The sequence below is a fragment of the Haliaeetus leucocephalus genome, unplaced genomic scaffold (assembly GCF_000737465.1).
Source record: "Haliaeetus leucocephalus isolate CR32 unplaced genomic scaffold, Haliaeetus_leucocephalus-4.0 Scaffold656, whole genome shotgun sequence".
NCBI classification, from domain to species: Eukaryota; Metazoa; Chordata; class Aves; order Accipitriformes; family Accipitridae; genus Haliaeetus; species Haliaeetus leucocephalus.
This window is the reverse complement of record NW_010973092.1, coordinates 19,457,197-19,463,454: the sequence shown is the minus strand read 5'-3', so window position 1 is coordinate 19,463,454 and position 6,258 is coordinate 19,457,197.

The window sequence follows — 6,258 nt, the reverse complement described above, 5'->3', positions numbered from 1 at the left end:
GGCGCGGCCCCGGCCCGGCGGCCCCTTCCCGGGCCCCCGGTGCCCTTTTGTCTCGCCGCGTGGTGAAGCGGCCGGGTGCCTGCGGCCGCTCGGGGCCTCGGGCTTGGAGGGAAAAGCGGATTTGCTTGGGGTCCGGTAGATAGGGCCGGGGAGGGAAGGCGGGGGGCTGGGGGGCCTGCGCCCCCCCCCGGGGACACCGGGGAAGGCTTAGTGGCAGAAAGGAAGCGTAACCGTGTTTCCCGCACGGGAAAAGGGCAGCGCCTGCCGCTGGGCTCCCCGCTGGCCTCGGCCTGGTGGCGGCTCGTCAGCTGTTCCGCCGCCCTCCCCGGCCCCGAGCCGACGAGCTCCCCGCGGGGGTGTCACAGGTGGGTGTCCCGGCCCCGCCGCGCCCGGCGCAGGAGAGGGGACGCGCGGGGCCCGTGCTGGCCGCCGAGCTCCGAGGCCGTGCTCCCCCGGCCGCCCCGTGCCAGCTGGCAGCGGGGAAGGGCGGATTCCAGCCGGAGTAGACGGCTCCTCTGCCCCCCGAGCAGGCCCGGGCTCCTCCCGGGGGACCAGCTGGCTCGGGGAGGGCAGGAAGGTAAGGGCAGGGGGGCAGCAGTTACTTTATTCCTTCTCTTACTGACGCTTGTTGGGTCTTTTTCCCCCTTTCACCTTCCGGTGTAAGCGCTTAGCTCCATTTCCCTGAAAGCACGTTCTTCCGAAGTTCGGGTAGCGTTAAATTTCATCGTCCTTGTGCTTCAGTTTCTTTTTTCCCCACCAGAAGTAAAATTAGCTGGATGTTCTTATAGCTTGCCCCATGCCAAAGGTGACATGGCGCCCGTTTCCATGGGTAACTCAGAAGTGGCTTCTTGCGTTGGTCGGGAAGCCACTTGGGCTTGAGTAATTGTAAGAACTATAGGTACCAGAGCTGTAAAATAGCAAAGAAAGCGCGTGTCTCTGTATGCAGCGCAATAAAATAAAAATGAAGGGTGACTCCTTAGCCAGCCTTGTGGCTCCGGTTTCCGTAGGCTCATCTGAACCTGTGTTCATCTAGCTGGGGCAGTGCTGGCATCATACTGCAGCCACCCAAAAGGCAGGTTGCCTTCGGACAGCTTGCATAAGCCAAGATGCTGTTTTGTTCTTTCCTTAGTGCTGGCATTTGTTCTGGCGTGTGGAGTAGGCATGGAAAATCATTCAGCTGAAAACTAACCCAGGCAGGAGGGGAAAGGGGGGAGAAGAACCTAAGCCACAGTCTCCCTAAATTTTTGTGATCTGACTTGTGATGTAGCTGTGCAAGGGATAGGGGTGTGGGAGAAGGGAGTGGGGAGCCAGGGTTTTCCCTCCCTGCAGCAGAGTGAACTTTGACTGCTGAAGCTGATCATTCAGCTGTGTCTTCGCACAGTGTTGACAGCATGCCTTGTACTCGCAGGGAGGTCCCAGCAAGCACGGGAGCGTGTAAATGACTTCTGCCGTGAAGTTGAAAGGGCTTGGGGAGCTACGGGCATCCGTTGCAGCTTGTGAAAAACAGCTATCGGTCCCTGTAACAGCGCTGAGGGAGGCTGGGCTGTGTTTTGGAAGTGTACAGTTAGCATTTTTGCTCCCCCTGATTCAAAATGTGGTAGCATAAGCACGTCTACCTTTAGCGGCAGCGCTCGTGTTGTTTGGAATAGAGGAATGTTGCAGAGAACAAGATTAAAACTGGTATTGGAGGGCTCCTGGGAGAGGCGAGGCTGAAGGGCTACCTTGGAGCTGTTAGGGGTGTCAGCTTCTTGGGGCCACAGCCCGGGTATCTTCCCTCTTCCCCATCAGTGATACCTGGCACATCTCTACTTCATGGCAAAGATGCTGCAAGCGCAATAAAATGCATGTAGGAGGTTTAGCTGAGTCCTCTGGATCCAGCATATCTCCTAGATGTCATGATACTGCTGTTCCTTAATTTGATATGTGTGCTAGCTGCTAAACTGCCACCTGACGAAGGCTGCTGATGCTAGCAATCCTTGCTATAAGCAAGGTTATGGTGGTTATGTGTAAATGTGTGTCGTGCTTCCAGGGAGTCCTAGCTAAAATTATCCTAGTCTGCTTGGGCCTAGTAAGGGGAAGAGATGCTGCAACTTTTGCCACCAGAAGCATTAGGCTCCCCGGCACAAGAGGTGTGAGGCAGTGAAACAGGCTTTTCCGGCCTTTGGGGAGAGTCGCTTCCTCTTCCTGCGAAGTAGGAAGACCTGTTCTGGGGTGGATTAGGGGGCAAAGCCTTTAAATAGGGTGATGTGGAGGGCCAGGGACTCCTTGGCGTCTCCACCTTCCCTTACTCATGTGCTCCTAATAGTGACCCAGCAGCAGTGTCCCAGTTTCATGTGCTGGTTGTTCCTGCAGTGGATCAAAGGGACGGGAAATGGAGGAAGCTGGAGCTAGATGTTCAATTCGCATGTGGCGGTTGGGGCACCTCTGCTGTTATCCAGGTATTTTGGTGAAATCTCAGTGAAATCTGAAGAATGTTATCAAAATGTTAAGTGAGCATAAGAGCAAGGCAATGCTTTTATTGTGTCTGTGATAGATGAGGTAAGTGGCAGTATTTGGTCAGAAGACTAAGGGAGAAGATGAGAGCTTCAGCTGTACCAGGAGCTGATCAGCTGGAGGCCAGCGAGGGGTAAGACTGCTTCTCAAACTTTAAGGTAACATCCTAGCAAGAATGTCCTGTGTTATTTTTCCAGTCCTGCTTAGGAAAGCTGGCTTTCTCGCTGATCTCTGGATAGCGAGAATCTGGCAAACAAAAACAATGAAAAATAATTTTTAAAACCCCCAAACCCTATCTCTGCTGGCAGGGAGTAGAAGGAGCTTTTATCTCTGTATCTTGCTTCCTAAAACAGAAGTGCCTGTTATCTCCTCCTAGCTCTTCCGAAGTTGAGTTGCAAACTGTCTGATACTGTACAAAGTTAATGAGTTGATTTTTCTGATTTGGTGAGAAGGGAAGGTGGAGTAGCTGGTATCTGCAGAGTATGTATGAGTGAGAGCACATGGGGCCCGAGTTCTGCACTACAGGCAATTAACCTTTCTAGCCAGAAGAAGATGAGGGTAAAAGGCTGGTGATAAGCAAGTTAAGCCCTTGTGAGAAGTCTAGCCTTGTCATTCATCTCTGATAGCTTGCAGTGCTCAGACTTTGATCAAGCATCTCTTTCAGTCCACAGTTAGTTTTTATAAAACAGAGTCTTGGTGAAAGACTGTGTCCCCCCAGAAGTTGCAGCCCTGTCTTTGCATGTGGATGTTGCAGCAGCTCAAGTAGAAGCGGTATTAGCCACAATGTTTTTCCTTTATGCACTCTCTCTCGGGGCTTTTCTGCTGTTGCTTGATGCAGTTTTCCAGTGTCAGTGTTAAACTGACAATCACTCTTTGTTCCTTTGGTCTTTGCAGTTCTGAATAGTTAGCAGGGCTGTGGTCAGTTTTTTCTGCTAATCTAAGCTGTAAATTCTTGGCAAAATCAAGTATCAGCAACAGCTAGCAGTCTCCTTGCAGGCTTAGGCCTGAGATGTCACATCTGAATCGTGTTTGGAAAACTTCTCAAAGTCTTAGAAATGAGGGCTTGCTTGCTTCCTTCCTGCAAACGTCTCTGCTCAGAAACAGTTTACTAACACCTCTGCTGCCCAGATGGACTTTCTGACCCTGAGTGAGAGTGCAGCAGGTGCTGATGCAGGGTGTGGAGCTGCATTATAATGGTAAAACCTTTAGGAACCTGCTCCCTTGAGACATCTCTCCTGCCTTGAACTTAAAGGCAGGGCTAGACTTCTGTTCAGATCAACAGCCCTTACGAGTTATTTCACTGAAACAGGGAAAGAGGAGGCAAAGAGAATGGTGTCTCTGAAGGCTCTGTCTGCAAGCACAACTAAGGTTGACAGACTGTGTCGAAAAACGTTTCTCCAAATTAAGTATTTTGGAAGGTGGAGGCATATGCAGGCTTCTGAGCAAATGCAGAAACTAAGTCTGAACAAGCAACTTATTCTGGTTATAACTGGAAGAAATGTAGGAGAATGGAGAAATGGCCAGAGAAGGGGAAGTCTTGGTATCTCCAGAGCCATGGGAAAGCAAAGCGATGCTGTTTCCTGCTGGGGTCTGGATTCTGCCGAGTTGAGACTTCCATCTGCTGTATGGGAGAAACCAAATGTGAGACAAATGAAAAGTCACCAGGAAGGGCAGAGACCTGAAAATGTGTGGGAATTCCTGCAAAATGAAACATATACTAGTTTGGCTTGAGGGTGGAAAAGCTGACCTGTTGCTTAGACATAAATTATTTGCCCAGCTTGTGTTGCAGAAAGCATCATTTGCAGCTGGGTTCTCCTGCAGTCCGTCTGGAGCCTTGCTGGTCCTGATGGAAGGGCCCAACTTTGGAATTAGCCTCGAGCTGCTGCTGCCTCCCAGCTTTGTGTGACAGGGACAGGAGGCTGCTTGGGAGAAGGTGGGTGGTAGGCTGTGCATCTCTGTGTCTTGTTCTGGTGTGTCCTGGGATGATGCTACATTTGTGACCAGGGAAGCTGGCAAGGCTGAGACCTGTATGGACAACCTGGTGCTTCTGGAAGGCAAGATAGTCTTGACCTGTTCCCCTCTTAGCATGGTGGGCCTTTCCAAAAGTGACAGAAAAGCCTGCTTTCTTGTGAGTTAACACTGCAGCTGTGAATGCTGCAGCAGCGCTAGCTGCTGGGATGCATTTAGGGAATAACTGGGCTCAGTTGCAAGTAGATGTCCTGTATGGGTTTGCCTTGTTCCTGATTTCTTTTGAATAAAGCGCTGGGAAACTGGCAGTGCTGGGGTTATATTGTGCCACATCGGTGAGCTGTATTTCTCTTCAGAATTAGGCAGTGCAAATGCTCAGTCGCTCCTGGGAGCATCTGCAGCACTTGACTGTAGATGGCTTGTTCTGCTGATAGCAGGTGCTGTACAGCTTCATTGCACTAAAGTTGCAACTGTTCTGGAATAACTGTTGAATAGTTGAATGTGCTAGAATAGTTTAATCTTAACTCCAGTGTGAATTTCTCTACTGCACCATATATGCATATAAGATACAGTACACCACTGTGTACTGTATCTTGTGTGATTGCAACAATACCACCATGTCTAGGCAAGTACCAGTATAACTATCTTGTCTTTAAGTGATGTCATACATCAGGAGGGGGATTTGGTGTAGTCTTTCATCACTGTGACCAGTTTCTGGCCGTGCTGCCGGAGATGTGTTGGTTCAGAGGCTCCCTCCCCTGCTCCCAGGCTGGCAGCAGATCTCCTTCCCTACCGTTTTTATCGGGATCTGTTTGTCGTGGCTGTGTCGTGGGTCTGGGCTCTGGGAAACAGTTTAACTGTTGATACAGGATCTGTTTCTGCAGAGCTGAAGCTTTCACCTTAGGACATGGAGTATGACGGAGACCTTGAACTGGGCCTGGGTGCGCTGGTCGATCTGTGAAGGGCAGTGCTGTGGCAAGGTACTACTTGGCTTTCCAACTTGTGCTGTGTTAATTACGTTGCAGTGCTGATATGTCATGCTAGTGCCAGTCATGGCGTAGCCTTGAGGATCTCTCCACAGCAAGGTGATGTCTCCAGTGGACCTACCTTTGCTAAAAGTCTTTTGCTTCTGCTGGAATCGGGGCTGGGCCAGCCTTGGGGTAAACAGCTGTCTTTCTGGAGAATGTGAGACAGATGAGTGGGGCAAGGACTGGAAGAGTAGGGGGCGGCACGTGGAATTTATCTTCATTGACAAGAAGTTTTCTGCTTTGGCTTTATGATCTGTCGTTAAAGTGTGGCATATTTAGGGAAGAGGTTATGATTCAAGTTGTTACCTAAGCTGAATTGCTTCCTCGAAGTAGTGCTTTCTCAGCCCGCTTGTCTTAAGGGTAGTTTCCTAAAGGAGGTCACGTTTCTGTTACAGAGGTAAAGGCTATAATATTAATACTGCCTTTTGCTTCTGGTAGTGTGAGGAGGAGGAGACATTTGCAGAGAGGCTGGAATAGAAGTAGTCCAGGGCAGAAGTGATACCTGAGGGCTCTGTGGCAGGTAATCGCGTAGGACGTACTGCAGCTGCTTACGTGCTGTTTTCCTGCTTTGACTGTTTGAGTCTTTTCAGGCTGCTGGTCATAGAAGTGCTGGCGTTAGAAGCTGAATATGGATTTCATGTGAGCAGGGCTGATCAGACTTCTCAGGACTAAGGCAGTGTCTCTTAAGAACTTGTTTTGATGGTGTGGAGGGTGGATGGTCTGAGAAACCTGGCACAGGGAGGGGGCAGCTGAGAAGGCAGCTGGACCT